The following is a 7,794-nucleotide window of genomic DNA, read 5'->3' on the forward strand; positions in this document are numbered from 1 at the left end:
CAGAGTGCTACATGTGGCTAAATAATATGGGCGCGTGGGGAAAAGAACGATGATTCAGATATGTGCTTGGCTAGTCAATGTGCTTAAGGTACCGTCACACTTAGCGACGCTGCAGCGATACCGACAACGATCCGGATCGCTGCAGCGTCGCTGTTTGGTCGCTGGAGAGCTGTCACACAGACCGCTCTCCAGCGACCAACGATGCCGGTAACCAGGGTAAACATCGGGTAACTAAGCGCAGGGCCGCGCTTAGTAACCCGATGTTTACCCTGGTTACCATCCTAAAAGTAAAAAAAACAAACACTACATACTTACCTACAGCCGTCTGTCCTCCAGCGCTGTGCTCTGCACTCCTCCTGTACTGTCTGTGTGAGCACAGCGGCCGGAAAGCAGAGCGGTGACGTCACCGCTCTGCTTTCCGGCTGACCGACGCTCACAGCCAGAGCAGGAGGAGAGCAGAGCACAGCGCTGAAGGACAGACGGCTGTAGGTAAGTATGTAGTGTTTGTTTTTTTTACTTTTAGGATGGTAACCAGGGTAAACATCGGGTTACTAAGCGCGGCCCTGCGCTTAGTTACCCGATGTTTACCCTGGTTACCAGTGAAGACATCGCTGAATCGGTGTCACACACGCCGATTCAGCGATGTCTGCGGGGAGTCCAGCGACGAAATAAAGTTCTGGACTTTCTTCCCCGACCAGCGACAGCACAGCAGGGGCCTGATCGCTGCTGCCTGTCACACTGGACGATATCGCTAGCGAGGACGCTGCAACGTCACGGATCGCTAGCGATATCGTCTAGTGTGACGGTACCTTTAGTTACACAAAGGGGCCAGCTGGCTGGCAGCTGCAGAAGATTTCACACCATTGTGTCAAGAGCTTCAAAGAGCTTGAGTTAATTAAAGGTAATTAATGATCCTGGGGAACGAATGCCAAGGGTGGGGGCAAATTTCAGGAGTGGAGAGACATTTACTTTGTCCCTCACTGTCTTCCATAGTGTATGTATTGCAGTCCCTCTGTAGAGACATTGGGGTCAGCGGGTGCTCTAGTCCGCTAGCCGAAATCGCATGGACCAGAGCTCATCCCACTGAATGCCCGCTCTCTTTTTACCGTGTGCACAATACTACTCAGACAACACAGGATGAGGATAAAACAATGTGGCAATTCTTTATTGAACCACAAAACTGGCAAATAACTAATTAGATAAGTATTATGAATATTCGCGCTGATACACCTTGGTAAAATTGAAAAATGACTGGTGAACAGTGTGAGCTAGCTTTGGGCCTTGTAGAGCTATCTTTGGGCCTTGTGCCTGTTCACACCAGTCAGTACAAAGAGGACCCATAAGATAGTATAACATATAGAATGATCTGTGGGCAGTGTGGATAAAGGGGGAAGTGAACAGGATTAAAATACTGTAGACCTTGCGCCTATTCACATTATTTTAATTGTGAAAGATGCCCAGTTAGTTGTTCATGCATATAAATACTGGTAGGTACTGTTAGATGAAAGGGCTGTACTCATTAACCCCTATTTCCACAAGAACAAGTTATGCAATTATACACAATAAAGAACAATGCATATTCATTATGATGCACGGGGTCTATTAAAGGTAGATGTTTCAAGTCACCATATCCCGTGCCAGACCCCCATGTTTTCCAACAAAATGTTTAGTGAAAGGGTGGCCTGTTTTCCGAAATGCATTGGTTTGAATGGTCATTATTACGTTCCATACCTCTTCCAGGTCACGCGGACATCACCTGGTCTAACACATCACACAGGCCCTGCTCCAGCCGCAGCAATTGCCTTACCGACACGTGGAGTACACAGGAACTGAGAAGTGTCATTGAAACCTGCACTAGCCACAGCGATCGCAGTATCGAGGCGCAGCACCAAGGCACTGTGACCAGACCCACCGCTGATCTTAGAAGATACTGAACAGAGATTTGCTGGCACTGGCCGGGGCAGCTCTCCGCTATTTCTCTTGTGCAATTGCCTGGCAGGCAACAATCCAAGGAAGACATTTGATCCTTCAGTGCTGGGACTGAGCCATATTCTATACGGTAGCAGTCAGACTAAGTGTACGTTCACATTAGCGTTTTGCGTGTTTGCGTCGGGCGTCGCAGCGGCGACGCATGTGTCATGCGCCCCTATATTTAACATGGGGGGCGCATGGACATGCGTTGTGCTGTGTGGTGCGACGCATGCGTTTTTTTTGCCGCAAGCGTTGGGCAAAGAAAACGCAACAAGTTGCATTTTTTTTGCATTCAAATTTCGGCAAAAAAGGACGCATGCGTCGCAAAACGCAGCGTTTTAGCGTGCGTTTTGATTTGCGTTGTGCGTTGCGTCGCCGACGCAGCGGCGCACAACGCAAATGTGAACGTAGCCTAATACTGCTTTTACCGTACCAACATCTACCTTTTATACACTCTGTGCAGCATAATGAATAGGCATTGTTCTTTATTGTGAAAGTCGAAAAATATGGAGTCAAAATTACTGTCTACAAAATTCAAAAAAGCATTTATTAAATAGCAATATCTCATAATAAAGTAAAAGTTACAAAAGTACAATTAGACACCATCACATGGGTATCAAAAGCAAGAAGGACACAGGTAAAGAGTCCAGAAAACCACACTGAAAGTCTGACGCTAGTCAAATAAATGAGCCCAAGATTGATCCTCACCCATAATGGTCGCAGTGTGGAAGTGGACTGCCAGCCCCTCTTCCACACTGCGACCAATATGGGTGAGGATCAATCTTGGGCTAATTGATCTGACTAGAGGTTTTTTAAGACATACATATACTTCATTATACGGCTTATTAGCCTTAAGAACTTGAATCCTCTGGTCGGACTTTATCGGTGTTATTTATTTAATAAATGCTTTTTGTATTTTGTAGATAGTAGTTTTTCGAATTTTGCATGCAATTAGGAGTTCCTATCAATATTTCCAGATTTTGTACGATACTTTTATTGCTTTGATCTATATATTTACATTGTTCTTTATCTACTATATAATTGTCTAAGGGTCACTTCCATCTGTCTGTCCTTCTGTCTGTCTTTCCGTCTGTCACGAATATTCATTGGTCGCGGCCTCTATCATGGAATCCAAGTCGATGATTGGTCGTGGCAAAGCGCCCACGACCAATCAGCGACGGCCACGGTCCGGCGGAAATATGGCCGCTCTTTCCTCCCCGCAGTTAGTGCCCGCTCCATACTCCCCTCCAGTCATCCCTCACACAGGGTTAATGCCAGCGTTAGCGGAGTGCGGTGTAACGCACTCCGGTTACTCAGCTATTAACCCTGTGTGACCAACTTTTTACTATTGATGCTGCGTATGCAGCATCAATAGTAAAAAGATCTAATGTTACAAATAATAATAATGAAAAAAAAAACGTTATTCTCACCCTCCGACTTCACGTCCTGTCCTCGGTAGTGCAAGCGGCAGGTTCCGGTGCCAAGGATGCTATGCGAAAAGGACCTACCATGACGTCATGGTCATGTGACCGTGACGTCATTACAGGTCCTGCGCTCATACCAACCCTGGGAACGGAAGCTGCCGCATGCACCGCACACAGGCGACAGGACAACAAGGGGCCCTCGGAAGGTGAGTATATGTTTCTTTTTTATTTTTTAACCTGTTACATACTCGACTGGCCAATATACTACGTGGCTGGGCAATATACTATGTGGCTGGGCAATATACTACGTGGCTGGGCAACATACTACGTGGCTGGCCAATATACTACGTGGATATGCATATTCTAGAATACCCAATGCGTTAGAACCGGGCCACCATCTAGTTGTGTATAATTGCATAACTTTTTCTTGTGGAAATAGGGGTTAATGAATACAGCCCTTTTATCTAACAGTACCTACCAGCATTTATATGCACAACTTTTCAATTAAACTAGTGTGAATAGGCACAAGGTCTACAGTATTTTAATCCTGTTCCCTCCCCCCCCCCTTTATCCATACTGCCCACAGATCATTCTATATGTTATACTATCTTATGGGTCCTCTTTGTACTGACTGGTGTGAACAGGTACAAGGCCCAAAGCTAGCTCACACTGTTCACCAGTCAATTTTCAATTTTTTGCCAAGGCTTATCAGCGCGAATATTCATAATACTTATTTAGTTTTCCGGTAATTGTCTTATTCACTGCAAATAAAACCTTAACACTTGCGCCACTATTTTCATTTTATACTTCTAAATAACACATAGAACAGTACCAGCAAAATACCCAAGATGGTGCAAATTACAGTCTCACCCACTGACTCGCTGGGATAAGAGCAGCTGTGACTTCAGAGCTTCCAGGGCCAACTACCTCGACATCTCCCGTAACGTCAAGAATAGGAAGCTGACAGTCCATTGAAGTACAAGGCCAGGTGCCAGGAAGGTCACAACCTGGCTTCTCCGAACATCTCCATGGAGCCAGGTGACTGGTGAGTCCCATTCCTGGCTTTCACAAATGTATACATGGGCCTCCGGTGAGTCCAAATCCTGACTACCTCAAATGTATTCATGGGTTCAGTGATGGTCAATGAAGCAGATGTATATTCTTTCAGCTGGGGCCTGGCTGGCATCCTGTGATAGCTGCCAGATCGTGGATCTATCCTGTAAAGTTTAAGATACAATAGTATATATACTAGCGGCGCTTGTGAGATGGATGGCACATCTTTGAACTGGATACATTAAAGCCAAGGGGCCTGAATAATGAGGTGGAACTCTTTGCTTTCAATTGAACCTATGGGAGAGGAGACCATCGCTATAAATAGCCAGCACGCGCAGGGGGAGCCTACCCTGATGAAGGAAACCGAAGATTTTCCGAAACGAGTTGGTTTTGGCTCCCACAGCGCACTGTAGCATCACCAAGGGCACCACGTGACTCCCGAGCACGTGACCCGAACATCACCGCAGGTCCTGCACAGCATCGTACAGGACTCTACACAGGCCGCGCGAGCGCCCGTCACCGGCCGGGACGGCGCCTGCATTAGCTGCCTGAGGACTTCTCAAAGATAACGCCTAATCGAGCTAAGTACAACGCTTCTATTTGCTACCATCACTAACAAGTTATGGACTCCTTAAGTGCAATTTTACCTACTTCCTCCCTGTGGTTATTCATATGACAGGTACTGGATCTCCACTTGTTATATACCTGAAGCACCAACTGGAGTTACATATACACACATACTATCTATGTCAGGTTGTGCACTGTCCGGGGTGTTAGTTCACTAGCCACCCCCCCTTTTTATTGTTTTTTAGCTCTATATGAGTGACTTGCTATAAAGGTACTTATTAGTCCCGTATAGCTCACATTTTCTCGCTTGTGTTTTATTCTATTCTCAGTGGCCCACTATCTGTGATTTTATCCATCTATTTATTTTGATATCGTTACTGCTCTCCCACTCTAGTCCCTGCACACCAGCAATCCCAGTCTCGTCATACACGCCCCAGACCGACTTACTACTTTCTCTCCACCTACAAGGTAATTACCCACCGTGTATGTGTACTATAGTATCCTATTAGGCTAAGCGCAGGTACAAATACTGTAATATACAGTTTCTTTGTCTATCCTGTAAAGTGTTCCTAGCTGTGGTTATGTAAAGAGTCTCTGGTTCTTTGGATCTCTTGGCTGTCAGAATGCATATTGTTAGAGGCATATCCCACGTATATAGCTCACAATTGTTGTCTTTCAAGCCAGCATCCAGAGGTCAAGAGGAAGACTTGATGAGGTTATCTTGTATAGTTTGACTAATCTATTTGCATAGTTCTTATTCCTTTGTTTTGTAAGTCAACAAGCCACAAGACCCACACAATGGTCATTCAATAAATTAAGCAAACATCCATTGTTCAATGACCCTGCATCAGTGTCTTGCACAGAAAGCAGACAATAAGTTGTAGGAGCTGATGTAAGAGGCAAACATTAGCCATTTAAAATGATCAAAAATCAACATTTAAGACTCATGACAACAGTGTATGGTTTTTGACCAACTGAAGAACAATTGCATAAATTCAAAAGTCGTCATATAGATAACAGTCTATTCCTCCTGGCTTACTGAAAATAGACATCTGGTTAACTAAAATAAAATGCTGTGTCATCTCACCCTCATTTAAATTTTTGCTAGACCTTGCACTTAGTGCATAAACTTTATGAGTCTAGAAGTCCCACTATCTAACAATTTTAAAAGAATGTTTATGAGACCCTCCTTTATGTCTAATACAGGGTGTATCAGAGTCCCTCTTCCTACTAATTTTTGGAAGTTCTTGCATTGTCCGCATATGATTTTGGATTTTCAGAGTACCTTTAAAAAGTAAAGAGGATGTGTCTCACTATGTCACACACCACATGTCCAGATAAGGTATTAAAATATTAAAATTACATTTACAATGAATGTTTTTTTCACCATTGAAAGCAATGAGAAAATGGAAAAATGCAGCAAAGAGGCTACGTGTAAACACAAACTACAGGGTGAAGGAAGCTTATTTTTTCTCTTTTTTAAATTGCCTTATATACAAGAACAAATGTTTTTACTTGTAAAACACATTTTATTTTCATAATGCAAATGCTGAACCAGCAAATCACAATGGCGCTAGTCACAATGTGCCTGAAGCCAAAGCAGCAGGCAATCCGACAGGTGTGGTGTGTAAAACTGCCTTAAAACCGAGAAATAAATGAACAGTAAAAGTTAGATTGCTGCGCTGAGAGGCACTTACAGGTGCACGTGTGGTCCTGTAAAGGGTGGTCGGACTTGCGTGGTAGTTTCCTGCCAAATGTCCACTTGTATCAGACGCGGGAGCGTCCTCCCAAAGCTGCAACACCCCGTGAAAATGCTGGTGTTCATAGCGGTTAGCCTCAGCCGATGGCGCCGCTGTAGGAGTAGCGTGGTGAGCGGGAAGGGGGGGGGGGTGACTGAACGGGGACGTCACCTGTCCGTTAATGACGGATGTGTGTAGGGGCCAATCCCCCTGTACATTTTATTTTCGGTTTTGGATGTTTTGTTGTCACTCCTTAAAAGTGGCGTACTACTCCGACAACATTGATCCCAAAAGCGACCTGAGAGTCAGAGATGCATCCAGCCATCTTCCCCATGCTGTTCTCATTCCAATTTAGCGCCGTTTTCATCCATTTCAGCGATTTTCCTGCCCCCTCAGTCTTCCTGGAAACGTCTGCTGAGCATGCAACCTGTTGACTCAAATATTTTTGTGCTCGCTCATCGCTAATAATGACGGCTATCTGTGTGGGATTTTAGATGTTTAAAAGGGTTGTCCACTACTAGGACAACCCCTTCTTATTCCTCATGATTGGTCTATTTAACCCCTTAAGAACCAGGGTTATTTCTGTTCTTGAGTTTCCATTTTTTGCTCCCCTTATCCACACAGCCATAGCTTTTATATTTTTCCGTCAATATATCCATGTGAGGGCTTGTTTTTTGCAGGACAAATTGTACTTTTGAAAGGCACCATTGATTTTACCATACCATGTAAGGGAAAATGGGAAAAAAATCCAAATGCGGTGAAATTGCAAGAAAAGTGCAATTCCACAACAGTTTTTTATTTATTTATTTTTTTACCATGTTCACTAAATGCTAAAACTGACCTGACATTATGATTCTCCAGGTCATTACAAGCTCACAGACACTAAACTTTTTAATTTAAGTGGTGAAAAAAAATTCCAAAGTTTGTAAAAAAAAAAGTTGCCATTTTCCGAGACCCATAGCGTCTCCATTTTCGGTACCTGGGGCTGGATGAGAGCTTATTGCTTGCACACCGGTCTGACGTTTTTATTGTTACCATTT

This window comes from Ranitomeya imitator, chromosome 2 (genome assembly GCF_032444005.1).
Source record: "Ranitomeya imitator isolate aRanImi1 chromosome 2, aRanImi1.pri, whole genome shotgun sequence".
Lineage (NCBI taxonomy): Eukaryota > Metazoa > Chordata > Amphibia > Anura > Dendrobatidae > Ranitomeya > Ranitomeya imitator.